Genomic DNA, 12,568 nt, shown 5'->3' with positions numbered 1-12,568 from the left:
GAAAATGGAGTCGAGATAGTTGGAGATCAGTTCGGTGGGGCAGGAGCAGGTGGAGACAATGGGTCGACCAGGGCATTCAGGTTTGTGGCGGAGACAATGGGTCGACCAGGGCATTGAGGTTTGTGGCGGAGACAGTTCCTTTTTCTTCTTTTTTCTTTCTTCTTTTTTCTTTTATGGGACGTGGACATGGCTGGTAAGGACAGAATTGGTTGCCCATCCCTAATGACTCTTGGACTGAGTGGATTGATAGGCCGTTGCAGGAGGCAGTTAAGAATCAGCCATATTTCTGAAAGTCTGGATTCACACGTCGGCTAGGCCAGATTTCTTTCTTCAAAGGACAGTAATCAACCAAAATGATCCTTCTGACATTTGATGTTCATTGTTATGATTGCCATTACTGAGAGGAACTTTAAAAGCCAGATTATTAATTAATTAATTTAAATTTCACCAGCTTCCGTGAATGGATTTGAACCCATGTTCCAGAGTATTAACTTGATCGCCTGGTTTCTCATCTAGTGACATTACCTCTTCACCACCATTGCTGAGCAGAGCTCAGAGGGATCTGAAAATGTACAACTTTTGGTGAAAATCATATCTGCAAAACTTGGCTGGAAGAAAACTCCCAATGTATGGGATTTAGCGGTGGAAGCCACAAAGAAAAGGTGGTGGAATTTTACTGGAAGAAGTTCAGAGCTTTCATAGACTTTTGATTGCAATTTTTGCCATATATGCTAAGTTGATTGTCCAGTAAACCCATGAGATCTACCCTTATTGAATCTGCTATTTAAAGTTTATTTGATATCGACTGCAATTCACTTGCCAATTCATGTATAATTTATATCAGATTTGGTTTGATTCTTAAAGTCTGTCAGCCTGTCCTTCATCATGTCCTTGATTCGGAGGGTTGGGTCATCGATTTCCATTGGATTGGACCAAGCTTGTGGGTAACTGCAGAATGGCGGAGTAAGAGATTCTATCACTCTTAGGATTTACATGCTGACAATTAACCTGTTTGGGGACTAGGTTTTGAATGAGCCATCCATGCCCAGCATGTCCTGAAGTGGGGCTCCAATCCAGAGATTCTGGCCCTGAGATACAGATGTTACTACTGCACCACAAAGCTTTCTGCAGTTGTTCAAGTAAAAGTTAAGAAAAGTGGTTTCTCGCTGAGGTTGTTTGACAAATATACCTTCATTTATTAGTCTCGTTGGATATCACAACTACAGCAGAGCCTAAATAGTACCCACTGATACTACTTGATATTTATGTCAAAATATTTCTTTTGCACAATAAAATAAACGCAGTTGGATAATATTTGATGTTCAATTATGTTATTGATGTATGAGTTTAAAACTAATCAAACCTGAAAATTGATATTTCACACATAGAAGCAATGTCTGAAAACACCAGCACTTGTTAATTAGAACTCCTGTAGCACAGTTTCCTTCTGAAGAAATATTATGTTTATTCTTTTCGATGACGTTCCGACGCAGTTGGTAAAAAAATTAAAAAGCAAGAACCTTGACTGGTAAATGTGAACCGTTTCCCTTGTATTGGGAAGTACTTACTGACAGGTTTCTCTTGTGATAAAGTCAGTGAGTGCTAATTGCAATCTTGATATCAAGACTGATCTTTAGATTACTTCCCTAGCAGTCCATTACTTTACCCAATGCAGAAGTTTGAAAGCAGATGGACAAAGAAAAATTATAAAGGGAAAAATAAAACAATCAAAAATATTGAAAAGGTGAAAAGATGTTTTGGAGACACTTTGAAGGCTGGCGAGACAAAGGCTTTCTACCAATAATCTCCCTAACACAAAACACAAATATTTGATTATGTTCTATTCCATCTTTCAGGTATCAGATTTCCTGATGTATATCAAACATGTTAAAGTGTCTCTGTTTCAGAGCTGAAATGAGCTGTTGACAGAGGGGGAGGAGGAGCAATAGGACAGATATGTCATCTGCATTTTGTTTTTGTAATTCCTGAAGTCCACCAGCCATTGTAAGGGGCTCAGTGAGCAGAAACACTTACAAGTAGGAACAGTCCATTCAGACATTCTCCTTCCACTGTTCAATATGGACAAGGTTGATCTACTACCCTGACTCCTCCTTCTTTCTGTTTTCTTTTCAGTTGATATTTTCTGTCGTTCTAAGAAAGCAACTTAAAAATCAATGTCCAAATTGTGCAATCAGATTTGATAAAGTCAATAAGATATTTACCCATTTTTTTTCATTTCAAATTTCTAGACTGAACAAATTATATTTATAAACCCATGTAGGTAGTATTTCTTAAAATAAACAGTCATGTATACACTTCATATTATGAGGTGTTTGCTCTTCCATCCAGCAGAAGAGACAAAAGTTTGAAAACACATACCAACAAATCCAAGAACACCTTCTTCCCCACTGTTATCAGACTTATAACAGATCTCTCATATATTAGAGTTGGTCTTTGTCTGCACCTTCTCTGTAGCGGTAACACTATATTCTGCATTCTGTTCTATTACCCTGATGTGCTTATGTACACTATGATTTGTCTGGTTAGAATGCAAAACAATACTTTTCACTGTCTCTAGGTACATGTGACAATAATAAATCAAATCACATCTGATTACATGATAAGTATCACTAGTTCTGAAAGTCAACTAGAGGACTTGTCTTTAGCTAACTTGCTCCAATGTTTTAAATAATGCAGTTATATTGGATGTATTGACATAATTGAAAGACAGTCTGATAGCCCTCCTTTTCTGAAGGTGTAAAAACCATGTTATTATGTTAAAAAATATTTTTTTCCTGAACTGAAGACACAAAACGTTATGATCTGGCCCATTAAAATGGTTAATGGGTGTTGATTAAGTTTAGGTACAATTCACTATCCATTATCCATGAAAAAGGTTTTAATGCTGGTCAGATTGTATATTTAGCCTAAAACTAATGACAAAGCCAAATTTATTAAATAAGGGGCTTGCATTTCACTTGGTACGTTTAATCATTCGCCTGATCTACATGCCCTGTCAGAATTGGTGTTCTGTACTGATAACAACATAGCTGTTGCAATAAGAAGGACAAACCCCACTCTCCACAGTATTCCCAAGAAACTTACTTCATCACTGATGAAAATGTTTCCCACAAAGTGCAGGCATGTCTAAGTGCACTCACAGCCATTTGTTGAGTCCTACGGATGTTGCCTTTTGTTCCATAATGAAACCATCCAACTCGCTCCAGCTACTGTATGGCTACTTCCTTCACACTTACTCTGCCTCATATCATTTCACTTAAGCCATTATTATCTACAATCAATACAATATGAGATACAGTAATTTATTCCCTCAGAGAATTGTTCAAAATAAGAGTTATCGCTGCACAAGCACTTTCATGAAGCCTGTTAGTGGCTATTGACTGCAGCAAGTGCAGCATGTTGTTTTGCATCCTAAATCTATGAATCTTTCTTTGTTGTCAAGCTGGTATCAATAACCATAAGCATACATTATAAAGGGAAATATACAATTCACCACATGAAAGTAGACATGTTTTTCAGCCTGTCAATACATTGTCATTAGGAAATTTAAAAATTAATCGCCTGAATTTTGCTAGCAGGAGCAAACGGATGACCCTCAGGCTGACCTCAAAGAAAGCTGTCTCCAAAATTCTGGCAATCTCATCTCACAAATTGCACTGTTCCTGACCATGATGTGAACCTATCACCGAAGCAAGGGAATTTCCAGACATTCAGCAATACTGGTGCTATCAAACAAGTAAACAACCAATTATGTCAAAATATTCTCACAGACAGCAAGCCAGGAAATAAAATACATTGATCATCCTTTTACCTTCAACAAGTATAATCGAGCAAACTAAATGACTGAGACATACATATTAGAAGCTGAAATATCAAACTTTAAATGAGATAGTATTGAAAAAAAACTTTAGGGCATTTTCAATTTTGCTGAGTATGATGCATGGAGCACCATGACTCAGAATGACTTTTCTCACTCAATCTTTGGCTCTTCATCTCATTAATTATTTGACCTGTCTCTGGGCACCTTTGTTGGGAAACCGCCCAACTGGAAACATAACACTACTCACTAACCACTCGTGGCACCTTCCAACTTTCACATTGGCGGAGTCATATTTCAAGTCCAAGTATCAAGCTATTTTGACACTGCAAGCCAGCAACTGTTCCTCTCACTGTGCTCATCAGCTTTTATCACAGAGGACATGGCCCAGGAGCAAGGAAAGTTTCTTCCTGCTTCATGGACAGGGACCTGAAGGTTCAGTGCATGGGGTGGTGGTGAAGAGAACAGTCCTTTTTCCAGCTCACCACCACACAACCGGTCAAAACTAGCCTGGAGACACATTGCAGCGTGGGTTAATGCTGTGTTCTGGTGAAAAGGTTCGTCAGCAGAACAAGGGAAGACTGATGAACTTCTGAACTTCACGAGGGTAAGTGCCACAACCTTCTCGCTGAAGCCACACTCTCAAAGGGCCACCACTCACTCTAACTCTATCACTGCACAAGCTACTAACCAAGGCTCTTGGACAATAACTTACTATTGCATGCACTGTATCACTTAACAACTCTCACCCACCACATACTCCCAAACTACTGACCCTTCCTGCCCTCTGCACCTCATACTCACTCGCTAAAGACACCCTATCACCTCTCCTGCTCATGCGTAACCATTAATTGCTCTTCCATCCACTTCACATGTAATCCCTTCCTTTGTCTCATTGCAGGGAGAACTGACCCAGCCCATGTCTCCCTGATCTACTTGTAATCCTCAGACTGATTGCTCTTGGCCTGCAGGGCTGGCCCAGTCCCAAGGACACAAGGGCACAGGTCCCCAGGAATAACCACCTGATTGACCATGGTCAACTGCTGGACTGGAATTAGACAAGCCTCTTCATTGAACATGGCTGTACCTGTGACTGACTATAGTCCCCCTTCAGCTTGTGAGGGACTGTTACCCTTAAACTTTCTCATATGGCCATTTGCTTGAAACACATGCAGAGTTTTTGCCGCTGTAGGTGCTGCAGGTTGATGTTGGCATAGCATGGCACCAAATAATGCCAGGCCCACCTCTTGACTATTCAATACTCCTCACCAGGATCAGCTATCTGCCTCTCCGTCACTGTTAAGATAGCAATGTAAGCTATACAGTGTTGGCAGCCTGTCAATCAGTGTTGAAGGCAGTGAGTGAGCAACGAAGAAAACAAGCTGAATCCCATAAAACACATCCTGAGTGGATGCATGAGATACAGATCTGTCCTGCATGCAAAGCAACCTGGCAGAAATATCAAATCAATGGTGTCCCTGAGCTCCACAGTAACATGTTGGAGGCCTGAAAGTGGAGTCTGTATTGGTGTGAGAGCAGACAAGAGTTGACAAATGATTGAGTATGACGATGGCTGAAGAGCCGGCAGGGATGTTGTTGTGACGAAGTAGCTACACGCTAGATGGAACAACCAATCGATGAGCTACAAATGCCAGGAATTCACTCGGATTTCATGCCAGGACTTTGCACTGCTGAGCGAGGAGGAAGAGAATTGGAAGTGGGATACAAGATACGTTGGGGTATAAATGAGATACAAATGCATAGAGAGAAGGTAGTCGCTGGTCAATGGTAAGAATCTAAAGGCATTATTTAATACTTGAGGGCAAAATCGGAAAACAAATTCTCGGGATTAAGATTCTCTTTGCATTTTTCTACTTCTTTCACTACTGATCATGTCACACCAGGGAAAGGAAAATTCCACTCTTAGAATTTTCATCAGAATGGAAAATGTTGGCGTAACAAAAATATAAATCTGTTCCCCAGGGCCAGAGAGATCCTTTAGCAGGAGTTATGATTTAGTTTGCTAAAAAAATCAGTTTGACGTCATTGATAAGTTGGAACTGTTCCTGGAGACATTAGCGGTGATATGTCATTGTTAAAGAGGGAGCTCTGGTCAGTTCAGTTATTTCTAATTGATTATAGACAACTATGACTTTTCCTTTAAACATATAGTTTGTTCACAGTCGTTGGGCATCACTGGCAAGGCAAGCATTTATTCCCATCTTTAATTACCCTCAAGAGCTACTTTCTGAAATCGCTGTAGTTCATTTAGCATAAGTATATCTACTGTGCTTTTAGGGAGGGAGTTCCAGGATTTTAACCCAGTGACGATGAAGGCGCAGAGATATAATTCCATTTCAGAGTTGTTTGTGATTGAAAGGAAGCTTGTAGCTGGTGTTGTTAATGTGCACTTGGTAGTATAGGTCACCTGGAGAAACACAAAATCACAGCCAACAACTTCCACATAACTTTTATTTAGTTTTGCATGTACGGACTTCAGAAATTGTTTTATTTTCAGAGAAAGAATGATGATAAATTCTTGACAGCTTTGTCATTGCTGCTATCATAAAATCTGGCCAATATTTTGAGGTTTTAGAATTTACCTACCACACCTGAACTCCAAAAATCCATTTCAAACATTTGACAGCATTAAGTAGATTTATAAGATTTTAATTAAACTGATGAATTGTAATACATCTGGGAAATTTAAATGAGGTATTGCTGACTGGTTTTAATTTTCTTGAAATGGTTCAGCGAATTTCAGAAATAACTTTCATTTCACTGACCTTATATAAAGTTTGGATGCTAATTATCCTATAACCATCAACAAAACCAACGGTTGTAGTGGTTGGAGATCAGTCGACTCGGCTCTAGGACTTTCTGCAGGAGTTCCTCAGGGTAGTATTCCAGGCCCATGAACCTTCCCTCCATCATAAAGTTAGAAGTGGGGATGTCTGCTAACAATTATACAATGTTCAGCATCATTTGCGACTCCTCAGTTACTAAAGCAGTCCATGTTCAAATGCCGCAAGAACTGGTCAGGTTGAAAAGCGGCAAGTGACATTCATGCAATTTAAATGCCAGCAATCACCATCTCCAACAAGAGAGAATGTAAATATTGCCCCTTAACATTTAATGGCATAACTGTTCTTGAATACCATACTATCAACGGAGCAGAAACTGAATTAACCCCTGGGATATAAATACTGTAGTTGTAATGGCACGTCAAAGGATAGCAATCACGCAGTGAGTAGCTCATCTCCTGACTCCCTAAAGCCTGCCCACCATCGGCAAGGCTCAAGCGAGGAGTGTGATGGAATACTCACCACTTGCCTGGATGTGTCGATCCGACAATACTCAAGACGTGTCTATAAGGCTCATGTGAGGAGTGTGATGGAATACAACCACTTGTCTGGATGAGTGTAGCTCCAACAATACCCAAGAAGCTTGACACCAGGACAAAGCAGCCTGCTTGATTGGCACCACATCCAAAGACATTCATGCTTTCCACCACCAGTACTCAATAGCAGCAGTGTGTACCATCTACAAGATGCACTGCAGAAATCCACCAAGGCTTCTTAGGCAGCACCTTCCAAACCCACAACCATTTACCATCTCAAAGGACAAGTTGCCCACCAACAATATATTCTCCAAGACCTGCACAATACTGACTTGAAAAGATGTCGCTGTGCCTTCACAGTTGTTGGATCAAAATCCTGGAAGGCCACATTCGTTCCATGAATTAAGAAAATCAAAAACTTAAAACATCAATGGGAATCTCATGACCTAGTAGATCTTTTTTTGAAGAAAAGCATGCCTGGAAAGAATTTCAGTAGTTTAAGTCTAGATTGAAAGTTTGATTAATTCAAAATCAATTAAGATATGTCATTGTCATTTGAAGACATGCCATGACTTCATGGAGGTAAATAGATGAACTTGCCAAATATCCTTTAACATACAAAATTCTAAAGCCAAGTGATGTAGTATGAAGAAGGCTGTAGGAGTGCACTGTTGCTCTAGTCCCACTATACCACAAAACACAACATCAAATAAAATTACTTTTTTCCAGTTGTCAAGATGACCAAGTAAACACCTTACCTAGATCTTGTTTAAAATCTGATATATCAACTAAATTTCCACGCAAACACAAATATTGGCTTATTATCACAACAAACATTTAACAAGTATTTAACAAAGACGCAATAATTGATTAACAAATGCAGCCAATAATAAAGCAATATAAATGTCTATTGTTCTAAATATTGCCAAAATACACAAACACACATGCACATGCTCTCTTCAGGAAAAGAAATAAAAAAACAAATTTCCTGCAGAAATTGGCTTTCTGACAGAGGGCAGGCACTTTTGCTAGGGGGTTACTCTGAAAGCAAAAGGATAAACTGTAGAGAGTTCCAGAGTCTGTGCTGTGATGTTCTAACTGATTTGACCACCTTATTAATCATGCACAACTGTCACTGAAGTTTTGCAGACACATACTATTTGGAGATGTTTCCTCAATCATTCTTTCAAAGGAGCAACTACGTATCACGCTGAACCCAACAAGATTGGTTTTCAGAAATGAGAGCCATCAGCAAGCTACTTGTCCTGGCAAAGCTTTCTTTCAATTCAGCTTGTTATTAGCAGAATTCCCTCTAAACAAAGCAGTTAAAACAAACACCACTTCAAGCCAATCACTGTTATAAAAACAGCCCCTGAAAGATTTACAATGTAACAAGCGGCTACCACCTGTCATGTAATTTACAGGAAAACTTGTTTGAAAATCTCCAATGCCACAATTGACTTTTAATGACCTATTTTACAGAAACCACTTCACTTATTTCCACAAAACTTCAAAATCAATTTTCCACTATCCTTTAAAATGTAAGTCCTCCTAGCAATATTAAATAAAGCATCTTTATAGCAGATGACAGAAAACATATATTTCTAATCGTCATAAATTTCATCATATGCCTAACATCTTGAAGGCTGTTCATTGGTGAAACATTAAAAAATGTAAACTATATGCATTGCTAAAATGATTCCGTTGATATTGCTGTCTTGACCATTGCGTTTGGCTTTAGTGAGTATTTTCATGTGATTCTCTGTAACTTGCCTCATTAGCTGTGCTCCATATCTCTATGCTGGCTTGGTTATGCCATCTTTTCGTTAGCAATGATGGAAGTATTCACTACAGTTGAGCCTACTCTCTGGTCTATAGCACTGACCTCAGCACAGGGAAGTGAGAACACGCGGTGTGATCGGGCATAGGTTGCCTTAGTAACACATTTGTGAATTGGGGGTTGTGAGATCTCACACTGGTCCCTAGTGGCTTCTTTGAAGCAGTCAGGGGCAGCTGTCACCTTGATGGCCATTGGGAGAGGATGGCAATGGATTCTTTCAGGTCGTGTGTCTCGCTCCAGCAGTTGACATCTTACTATGACAGCATCTTGGGATATTTGTAGTCTGTGGAGACATTGCGCCTTGCTCTTCTAGAGGAAGTGGCATTGAGGAAGATAGATTCTGGGCGTCCTTTTTGTGCCTATCCTGAGAGGTTTTTCATCTACAACTTCTTCATGTGGAGGCTGCTCAGGAGTTGCTGCTCTGGTGCACCCTCCTCATTTTCTCTGTGTTTCTTCAAGTACTGTGGCCTTGGGAACATGACCCCTGTTCTGGCTGGATCCATTCGTCACATTTCCCATGAAATGGTATGAATATCAGCAACTGAACATGCCCTGAATAATCTGAGCAGTCAGAATTTGCATCTCTCACAAAGGCGGGCTTAGCATTGTCCTGCATACAGGGTGATATGAAGGACTCTGACAAGGAAAACCATGGAATGCCTTGTCGCCCACACCCCTACAACATCCAAGAAAGGCAGCATTGCATTGAGGATCCTGTTGGCGACTACTTGCAGTTCAAGATGAGAAGAAATCAGATTCATGCCATTGTACAGCCAATGAGATCTTTGACTGACTTTGTGAATTGCAGCCAACAGACAATACTTTCAATGTTCCTGCAATTACTTTTGCTCCACAGAGATGCCAGAATTTGAATCCTGCACAGTTGGACACTGCAGATATTTCCCATGGGGGATCTATGATTACAGATGTCTTCAACCTGCACTGTGTAAGTGTCTGATTAATGCAATTGCCCTCTAAATGACCTCACATCACTCACAAGTAGAGTCCTTGTGCTCAGACAGAAACAAAATACACTTGCTCCATCTATGTTGGGTGCAGTCATGGCCATTTTCATTTCTATTGTGTATTTATGGGTCACATGAGTATGACAGACAACAGCTTGGCACAATGAATGGCAGGCAGGATCCACCCTGAACGTCCATGTTAGTTTCTTCCTTGTACCTCTTGTCAACACTGTTGGTACTGAGCTCCTGCACATTCCCACACATCTCTTGGAATTATGACTTCATCCCCCAGCATTACCCACTGAGCCCTTGCTCTACAGCTTAGTCATGCCAACATAAATATTGCATTGCCCTCCCAATGAAGGCACGATGGCTGTGACCATCAATGACACCCCTCGTGTAGTAAGCCATGTCCTCCAATGCACTACTGTCTACCCATTTACTTGTTGAGTTCCCCCATTTTACAACTATTGCTCTCTCTGCATCCCAGCATACTGCCTCCAATCCCCACAACTGAATTCACCAATTTCTCTATCACAGCTCTAGTCAGATAACCCCCCTTGATTTGAACTGATCTGACCCTCCCCCCCACTGTGGGCTAACCCCTGACTCAGTTGGATGGATAGCCAGACTGATGAGTAACTAGGCCCCCGACTGATCCTTGTGCAGCTTTCCAACAAACTGACCATGAATCCCCAGACTGGTTTACACTGGACCTGCAGACTGACCATGGCCTACAGTCCCTGGACTGTAGTGACAGACATCCCCTGAACCTAGCCATCCCAAACAACTGACGCACATTTTCAAGCCCAGGAATTAAGTCAGATGCTGCCCTTGACTTACTGTGGTGGGACCATGACTGAAGGCTGCTTCCCTGGACTTGAGTGAGGACTACTTCCCTTAGACTTGGAGACATGGGCATTTACTTGGAGCAGTTGCAGTGTGATTGTTCTATGTACTTGGAGTACCATGGCCAGAGCATGGTACCATACAATAACATGTCCAACCCCTTGGCTGTTGACAACCATGACAAGCTGCCTGGCTTTGTGCCTGCGCTAAAAGGCAGGGACGCTGTGAAGTACTGTGAGCTTTAAGCTCTGAATGAGGGGCAAAATTCAAAAAGGCAAAGCAAGGCCATCTGGGTAAGGCAGAGATGTTAAGAGTATTCAATTAGGCAGAAAGTGAACGAGCACCCAGAGGGCAAGTGAAGGGCCCTGAGATATACCCTGGTCTAATCCGTGAGATGGGTATCTTTCCCTGTGTACAAGGTGTCATTGTAATGACAGGTGCCCATCTGCTCCAAAATGCGGCTTCAAAGAGGAAAACATTGTTTAAAATGGTTAGGAGATGTGTCATGAGAATGTGGTGAGGCTGATACACATCCAATGCCAAACTCTGTGGACATGGGCATGCAGATGGCATGTGTAACCTGAGAGATTAGTGACAGCTGCCCAAGATGGAAGCTCACAGCAGCAAGTGATGAGCTGGAGTTGCCAGGTACCCACACTGACTTTCATGTTGGGAATTGTAGCTGTCTAGTTTCTCTCTGCAATGTGGGAGAATAGGAAAATATATATCAACGAGGTAGGATTAGGTACTTCTGGCATGCTAATGCTGCAGTATGACCGCTTGCTGCTCTCTAGCGAGATTCTCGTCTTGCCATTTAAACCTTGGTTGCAGAATCAGATTTTCTTTTTTCTTTTTTCGTCATTGGGAATCCCATTTCTGCAGATCTCACCATATTTTTTCGACTGACGCATCGATGCCCACATTGCTGAAAGGTTGGAAAGATTCTGCCTGTCCATTCTTTCCATCAAGCCTTTGAATATTACTCCAGTCATGTGGCTACACCTCTCATATGTTGCCAATGTTTTGAATTGGGTCTGTGCATTACTGTCTTACAAGAATTTCTTGCCTCCTTTAAAAAACTTCCGATGCATATTAATGATGATGAAAATAGCATTTTACAGTGGAAAAAGTAGTTTCAATTTTCAGTTGTAGCATTCTGATGCTAACTCATGAAAACTAATTTCTTTTATCTTTATTAAACTTTTAACATCCTACTTTGATTGCTATTAATTCTATGCAAACCTGAAGCAGCAATTTGGACCTCAAGCAGATTTATGACTGACATATATTTTGTGTGCCATGTCCACCATCCACCCCTTTAACCTGGGATTGTGCCAAATGCACATAAATTGTCTTGAAAGAGGCAAACATTAACTCCATTACCTAATGCAGATAAAAGCTAAATAATGCAAATGAATCAGAGGGGATGAAATTACTATCTAGAGGCTTGTGAATTAAGATATGGCCCATCCATATACTCAACCTTCAGTCTTCGCTCAACTTTTATGCAGAAAGCAGAGGTGGCTGACTGTAGCAGCTTTACACATTAGTCTTAGATTTCTGATGTTGTATTTTACAACGCTTTCGGCAATGCATTAAGGTGAGGGAGAACTGCTTTAATTCAAACCTTACTGAATAAATATTAACTTACTATTAATACGTTATGCAATTTCTGTTTACATGTTTCTGTTTAGTGTTCCCCATTTTATAATCCTATTGCCAACTTGAGCTTCAGC

At 40.7% G+C, this 12,568-nt stretch overlaps 1 long non-coding RNA gene across 1 annotated transcript in view; it reads left to right on the top strand.

Moving 5' to 3' along the window:
• LOC125485712 overlaps window positions 1-810 on the top strand; it is a 23,590-nt gene extending 22,780 nt beyond the window's left edge. Inside the window, exon 3 of the long non-coding RNA XR_007264421.1 lies at window positions 452-810. This is a non-coding gene — a long non-coding RNA (uncharacterized LOC125485712). The remainder of the gene's footprint in view (window positions 1-451) is intronic.
• The last annotated feature ends 11,758 nt before the right edge of the window (window positions 811-12,568 follow it).

Source organism: Rhincodon typus, chromosome 21 (genome assembly GCF_021869965.1).
Source record: "Rhincodon typus isolate 14 chromosome 21, sRhiTyp1.1, whole genome shotgun sequence".
In the NCBI taxonomy this organism is placed as follows: domain Eukaryota; kingdom Metazoa; phylum Chordata; class Chondrichthyes; order Orectolobiformes; family Rhincodontidae; genus Rhincodon; species Rhincodon typus.
This window is presented reverse-complemented; position numbering and strand designations above follow the sequence as displayed.